At 49.9% G+C, this 7922-nt stretch overlaps 1 pseudogene; it reads right to left on the reverse strand.

Moving 5' to 3' along the window:
* Positions 1–352: 352 nt before the first annotated feature.
* LOC142201379 (large ribosomal subunit protein eL19-like) lies at positions 353–916 on the reverse strand (annotated as a pseudogene).
* Between the last annotated feature and the right edge of the window lie 7006 nt (positions 917–7922).

Here is a 7922-nt window from a genome sequence, read left to right on the forward strand (position 1 = left end):
ATCCCCCTGCTCACATCATCACATGTCCACACCCATTTGTATTTTCTAATAACCATCTGGATGATCCAGAGGAGACATGTGAGAAGGTCATATGGTCAGAAGAGACCAAAATAGGACTTTTTTGTATCAATTCCACTCACTATGTTTGGAGGAAGAAGAAGGATGAGTACAACCCCAAGAATATTATCCCAATTGCGTTGCATGGGGGTGGAAACATGCAAATGAGGGTCAGGATATGTTGCTGGGGGATTTCAAGACAGAAGATTTATTTTTATTTTTTTGTAGGGTTGAGGATAGTTCATTGAGCTTTGCACAGGGCAGCACTCTATATACACTCAATATACACGTTATGGGGTACACAATTTATTTCTTGCTGGACTCCTATTCCTTTGAGAGTGTCTTGATTATCTCTTCTTTGTTGGCCTGAAGTTTTTCCTCACGTTGCTTCCTTGCCTCGTATTGTGATCTTCTTGCAAAGCTCTGTCTGCCTACAGTTTGTACATGTGCTCCATGTACATGTTCTTAAACACATTACCCTTGACCCTTGGGTACAGGCCGTGGTACATATGCCTGACGATCTTCTTGTACTCGTGATAATGACGGAGCAAGCAGCAAAGAATTCTTATCCTCCTCATCCAGGATACCGATTAAGGCATACAAGCATTGGAAATACCCTTTCTTTACCAGTTCCCATACAGTATGTCTACACTTTCTGGAGAGTTTTTATGGCAACGGACTCAAGAGTGAACAGTCACTGGTTTACAGTTAAAAAAAAAACATCCTTAACCAGCTTCCTGATTTGATCAGAGTTGGTATTGGCAATATCATTGGTTTCATTTGGATCCAGCCATAGCTTTTTCTTGCCACAGCGCAGTTCTCTGAAGACAAGCCTCTTTTGAAGTCTGAGCAGACTCATGGTGGCTGCTCTGCTCCAACTCACAAAAGCAAGACAGTAGATTTTTTATAAATACTTTAAACTAATAGGAAATATAATGTGAATTACACAATGTATTTTATTTCTCAGCTACTGGGTGTTTGCAGAGGAAATTATTCATTTCAACCAGACTATAAGCCATTCTGGATCATAGTTGAGGCTCAGAGTCTGATGGAAGTGACTCTGAAGGACACAAGAAGATTACAGTAATTCTCGAGGACACTGACAAGGCCATTCATACACATCCCACTACGATCTGGTGTCATGTGAGCCCTGAACCAGCATTCTCTTGGAACATGTTTACAGAGAGTTACCTAAAAAAGAAGCTCTCTTAGCTTAGTTCTGACTGTGAAACCTACAAGACACTACAGGAACAAAAAACCTTTATATTTTATATTCTCTCAAGGTAGGCTAGTCCTCAGAAACCACTTGCATATGGCCACATGCACTCTGGGACACAAGCCAGACAAGTTCCAGAGCCTACATCCAGGGAACTAGGTTTAGTAATCATTAGAGATGAGCGAACACTAAAATGTTCGAGGTTCGAAATTCGATTTGAACAGCCACTCAATGTTCGTGTGTTCGAACGGGTTTCGAACCCCATTATAGTCTATGGGGAACAGATACTCGTTAAGGGGGAAACCCAAATCCGTGTCTGGAGGGTCACCAAGTCCACTATGACACCCCAGGAAATGATGCCAACACCTCTGGAATGACACTGGGACAGCAGGGGAAGCATGTCTGGGGGCATCTAACACACCAAAGACCCTCTATTACCCCAACATCACTGCCTAACAACTACACACTTTCCACATTCAAAAAAACCTCTATCAAAGTGGGAAAATACCTGGAAACCTTCTTTACTCCCCAAATGGATGGACACAAACCCCAATTTAAGCTCAACAAACAGTAACAACCACCCCTTTAAATCACGTTCCCCATGACAACCACAAATGGAATAGGCAATGGGAATTCCAAAAGCCCTCACCCTTAACTGTCATTTTGAGTGTGTGTGTGTGTGTGTGTGTGTGTGATATGGTAAGACCTTCCAAAATTCACTTTTCTAGCCCTTAACATGAGCCCTTCCAAACAAAGTTACAGGACCTTAAGCTGAGCTACCAGCAGAGATTGAGGCCCTTGGCATGAGTAGAGCCTTGCACCAGCAGTGTTTTTGGCACTTAGGGTGAGTTGAGCCTTGTACCAGCATGTGTCCCTTAACATCAGGCGGGCCCTAAGTTCTGCGCTTTGCACAAAAGTTCCACATTAACTAGGCTGAATGGTACAAAGATTAGTAGGCCCGAGAACCAGGAACAGGTCTTGCAATGGCTGTCGGATAACGCTTAAAGCACATTGTCCACCAGCCAGTCAGCCTCTACCTCCTCTTACCCAACAGTCTTGTCCTCCTTCCACCCAAAATTCCCAATCTTCCCAGAACAATAACCCCAACTGTCCCTGCTCCCCAGAGCTGTTCTCCCTTCCTTTGACTGTACCGTAACCTACCCCTCCATTTCGCGATTCCACGGACCTAACAGACGAGTATCTGTGTCCAGATGCTCAAACACTAGAGTCTCCTCCATTCCATCTCCGGTCGATTTGGTGGCGGATGACCAGCAACCCACCCTCATCGACGACGATGAGACGCAGTTGCTGTCAGGGCAGCCAGTTGACATGCGCATTGTGCAGGAGGAGGAGGCGAGACAGGAGTTGGAAGAGGAGGTGGTGGACGACGAGGACACCGACCCCACCTGGACAAGGCGGATGTCAAGCTGGGAAAGTAGTGTGGATGTTGAGGCAGGTGCAGCACCAAAAAGGGTAGCTAGAGGCAGAGACATGTCCAGAGGCAGAGGTCAGCTGCTTTGCCGAAGCCAGGCCAGACCCGGAATGTCCGAAGATGTTCCCTTTTGTACCCAGCCCAGAAAAACTCCCCCATCGAGGGCACGTTTCTTGAAGGTGTAGAGTTTTTTCAAGGAATGCGCCGAGGACAGATATAGTGTCGTCTACACAATTTGCCTCTCGAAATCGAGTAGGGGCCCTGAGAAGAGCAACCTGTCCACCACTTCAATGCACCGTCATTTGGAATCCAAGCAATGGAATCAGTGGCAGGCAGCAACGGCAGGACAAACGTCGCCCGCCGTTCATGCCACTGCCTCTGCTCACAGTGCTGGCGATGCACTCCAGAGGACGAGCCAGGACATCACTTCATCTGCCTCCGCCACTTTGTTGACTTCTCCCTCATCCTCCCCTGTTTCTGTCTTATCTCCTTCTCCTGCACCATCAAAGGCACCATCAGGCGCTTCTTTACAACAACCCACCATCTCTCAGACATTGGAGCGCCGGCAGAAATACACCGCTAACCACCCACCCACGCAAGCCTAGAACGCCAACATCGCTAAGCTGCTGGCCCAGGAGAGGTTGGCGTTCCGGCTTGTTGAAACTCCCGCCTTCCCGGACCTGATGGCAACTGTGGCACCTCACTATGCCGTCCCTAGCCGTCACAACTTCTCCCGGTGTGGCGTCCCCGCCTTGCACCAGCACGTGTCACTCAACATCAGGTGGGCCCTTAGTTCCGCGCTTTGCTGCAAGGTCCACTTGACCACCGACACTTGGACAAGCGCCTGTGGTCAGGGATGCTGCTTATCTTTAAGGACAGGCAGGGTGAATGTGGTGGAGTCTGGTCCCGGGGTGCAAACTGAGGTACCCTATCTCCTCTCCCAGGCCAAAATTCATGGCAGGAGTAGACTGAAACCCTACGACGCTGCAACCTCCACCACAGCTACTAGCGGCAAACGCTAAAACACTGGTGTGGGGAGACGTCAGCAGGCGGTGCTGAAGCTCATCAGCTTGGGGGACAGACAGCACAGTGCCTCCAAGGTCAGGGATGCCATCCTGGCTGAGATGGCATTTTTTTTTCCCTGCTACACCTGGGGCCTGGCATTTTTACGCCTGTGATAATGGCTGGAACCTGGTAGCGGCTCTGGAGCTTGCCAGCCTCCAACACGTTCCATGTTTGGCCCACGTCTAACCTAGTGGTGCAAAGTTTTTTGAAAACATACCCAAATGTACCGAAGCTACTGTTGAAAATGCGGCGCTTGTGCGCCCACTTTTGCAAGTGCACAGGAGTCGCTGCTAGCCTAAAAACACTCTAGCAAGGCCTACATCTGTCCAAACACAGGCTGTTGTCCGTCATTCACACACGCTGAAACCCTACAATACCATACCATGAGTTTCCAGAGTTATGGCTAGGGGCAGAGGCATGGATAGGGATGATGTCTAGGGGCAAAAGCAGTGTGGATGTGGAGGCAAGCTAAGCAGGAAAAACTGGGGGTACAAGCTAAGGCATGGACTGGGGTGATGTCTAGGGGCAAAAGCAGTGTGGATGTGGAGGCAAGCTAAGCAGGAAAAACTGGGGGTACAAGCTAAGGCATGGACTGGGGTGATGTCTAGGGGCAAAAGCAGTGTGGATGTGGAGGCAAGCTAAGCAGGAAAAACTGGGGGTACAAGCTAAGGCATGGACTGGGGTGATGTCTAGGGGCAAAAGCAGTGTGGATGTGGAGGCAAGCTAAGCAGGAAAAACTGGGGGTACAAGCTAAGGCATGGACTGGGGTGATGTCTAGGGGCAAAAGCAGTGTGGATGTGGAGGCAAGCAAAGCAGGGAAAATGGTGGCTAGAGGCAAAGGGATGTCCATAGGCAGCAAGGGCAAAGATGCAAAACTCTCCCCTGTTTCAAGAATTTTCCTGACTTGTCTCCCCACAAAACATTCCTGGGAGGAGGGCTGAAACACCACCCTCCTCCTCCTCCGCTGTTAGATTGACCCCAGCTACGAGCTGAAAACGCTGCAACACTGGTGTGGGGAGACGTCAGCAGGCTGGGCTGAAGCTCATCAGCTTGGGAGACGGACAGCACACTGCCTCTGAGGTCAGGGATGCCATCCTGGATGAGATGGCAATTTGTTTATCCCCGCTGCCCCTGGGGCCAGGCTTTTTTGTCTTGTTGGAGGGCTCTGGAGCTTGCCAGCCTCCAACACGTTCCATGCCTGGCCCACGTGTTCAATGTAGTGGTGCAATGATTTTTAAAAACATACCCCAAATTAGCTGAGCTAAGGGTGAAAGTGCGGCACTTGGACACCCACTTTCCCAAGTCTACAGTACCTGGAGCTAGCCGCAATACACTCCAGCAAGGCCTACATCTGCCTGAAGCACCTACTGTTGTGCGAGGTCACCACACGCTCTAACCCTAGATACCGTATGTTCAGCAGGGTGTGTGAGCAGCAGAGACCTTTGATGGAGTACCAGCTACAAAACCCAAGGGTTCCTCAGAGTCAGCTCCCTCACTTTCTGCACCATGAGTTTCCATGGGTGGCAGACTTATGGCTAGAGGCACAGGCATGGATAGGGGTGATGTGTAGGGGCAAAAGCAGTGTGGATGTGGAGGCAAGCTAAGCAGCAAAAACTGGGGGTACAAGCAGCCGGTGGCATCATCACTGACAAGCACAGCTGTCTGTCAGCTGACAGGCTGACTTTCACCAAAATGAACAGACAATGGATAGACTCATCATATACATGTCAGTTACATGACAAATTTAGTGCAATTTGCAAGTCCAAGATGGGTTGGAGATCTGCAGAGAGGAATCTCACCACCTCTTGCAGGTGCCATCATTTGGAAGGCAAGCCCTGGGCCTGGCGGCCACTGCCTCTCCCACTGTTGACAGGGCTGGCGCTGCAGTCCAGACCAGCAGCCAGGACACCTCCACATCTGCCTCTGACACTTTGGGGAGTTCACCCTCATCCTCACCTTTTCCTGCCATTTCTCCTTTTGCCCGCGCCATCATGCGCCTCTTCCCAGCAACTCCCCATCTCCCAAGCCTTTCATTTCATGCTAAAGTACAGCGCAACCCACCCGCATGCCCAAGGCTTCAACGGCCTCATCTCAAGAAATCTGGCCCAGGAGATGTTGGAATCCCGGCTGGGGGACACTCTGCCCTTTTTGGGCAGAGTGTCTACTGCGCCACCGCACTGTGCCGTCCACACCAGCACTTTCCCCCAAACATGAGGCGGTCCCTAAATTCAGCGCTTAGCCCTAAAGTTCCACGTGACCAGTTACGAATGGACAAGTGCATGCGGACAGGGACGCTACCTTTCAATTTTGGCACAGTGGTTGAATGTAGTTGAGGCGTGGACCGGGTCGCAAAATGTGGTGGCCTGACTTGTCTCCCCACACAACATTCCTGGGAGGAGGGCTGAAACACCACCCTCCTCCGCTGTTAAATTGACCCCAGCTACGAGCTGGAAACGCTGCAACACTGGTGTGGGGAGACGTCAGCGGGCCGTGCTGAAGCTCATCAGCTTGGGGGCCAGACAGCACACTGCCTACAAAGTGAGTCATGCCATCCTCGATGAGACGGCAATGTGGTTTTTGCCACTGCACCTGGGCCCAGGCATGTTGTCATGTGTGATAATGGCCGTAACCTGGGATCGGCTCTGTAGCTTGGCAGCCTGCAACATATTCCATGCCTGGGCCACGTTTTTAACTCATTGCTGCTAATCTTTTGAAAAAGGTACCCCAATGTTCCTGAGCTACTGGTGAAAGTGTGGCGCTTGTGCGGATAGTTTTTAAAGTCTATAGTTGCCGCTGCTAGCCTCTATGCACTCCTACAACGCCTGTACCTGCTGGAACAACGGCTGTTGTGCGACGTCTCCACACTGCTGGCACTAAACATATCATGTGTTGAGCAGAGTGTGTGAGCAGCACAGACCTTTGATGTAGTTCCAACTCCAAAACCCTCGGGTTCATCAAAGTCAACTCCCTCAGTTGCTCAACCATGAGTGGCCATGGGTGGCAGACTTATGTGAAATCCCATCCCATCCATTGCACTGGACACGAAACATTAGCATGCGCTCAGCACAACTTCGGATATGGCAGCTGCGTTAAGCAGGGTGCAGGGTACAACACAGACCAGGCCCGAGCACCAGGAACAGGTGTTAGAAATACTGCAGCATCCGCCATTTCCTTCCAATTATGGGGTTTTGGACCCGCCACCGACTTGTCTGGACCTAAGTGGGGATCATGAGACACAGTTGCCATCAGGGCAAGCTGTGGTCATGTGCGGTTTGCAGTAAGGGGCCAGTGCGCAATTGGAAGAGGAGTTGGTGGATGACGAGGCCACCGACCCCACATGGACAGGGGTGATGTCTAGAGGCTAAAGCAGTGTAGATGTAGAGGGAAGCTAAATCAACAAAAAACCTGGGTAGAAGCAAAGGCATAAACTGGGGTGATGTTTAGGGGCTAAAGCAGTGTAGATGTGGAGGGAAGCTAATTCAACAAAAAAAAAACAGGGTAGAAGCAAAGGCATAAACTGGGGTGATGTTTAGGGGCTAAAGCAGTGTAGATGTGGAGGGAAGCTAATTCAACAAAAAGAACAGGGTAGAAGCAAAGGCATAAACTGGGGTGATGTTTAGGGGCTAAAGCAGTGTAGATGTGGAGGGAAGCTAATTCAACAAAAAAAAACAGGGTAGAAACAAAGGCATAAACTGGGGTGATGTTTAGGGGTGAAAGCAGTGTAGATGTGGAGGGAAGCTAAGCAGCAAAAACAGTGGGTAGAAGCAAAGGCATGCAAAACTCTACCCTGTTGGAAGACTTATTCCTAGGTCTGGAACACGTTAATGGCCCCCCTGGACAAATTACTGCCACTCAGGGGCCTAGTGTCACCAGGAGGGACAAGTATAGGCGCATGTTGTGGGAATACCTGGCCGACACCAGCTCTGTCCTCTCCGATCCCTCTGTGCTCTACAGCCTACACTTATTTTCTCATCTTTTTTTCTGCACTGCACATCTCTTGCCTGCTTCCTTTGGGATCTTACAAGTGGTGGTCCACTTCCAAAGATGGTAATTTCACTAGACAGTGTAACGGGAGTAGCTGAGGGATCGCTGTCTTAACCACTTTTTGGCACAAAATTAACTTCCAAAGCCAAATATGGTGCAAGTATATGA

The sequence above is a fragment of the Leptodactylus fuscus genome, chromosome 4, assembly GCF_031893055.1.
Source record: "Leptodactylus fuscus isolate aLepFus1 chromosome 4, aLepFus1.hap2, whole genome shotgun sequence".
Classification (NCBI taxonomy): Eukaryota; Metazoa; Chordata; class Amphibia; order Anura; family Leptodactylidae; genus Leptodactylus; species Leptodactylus fuscus.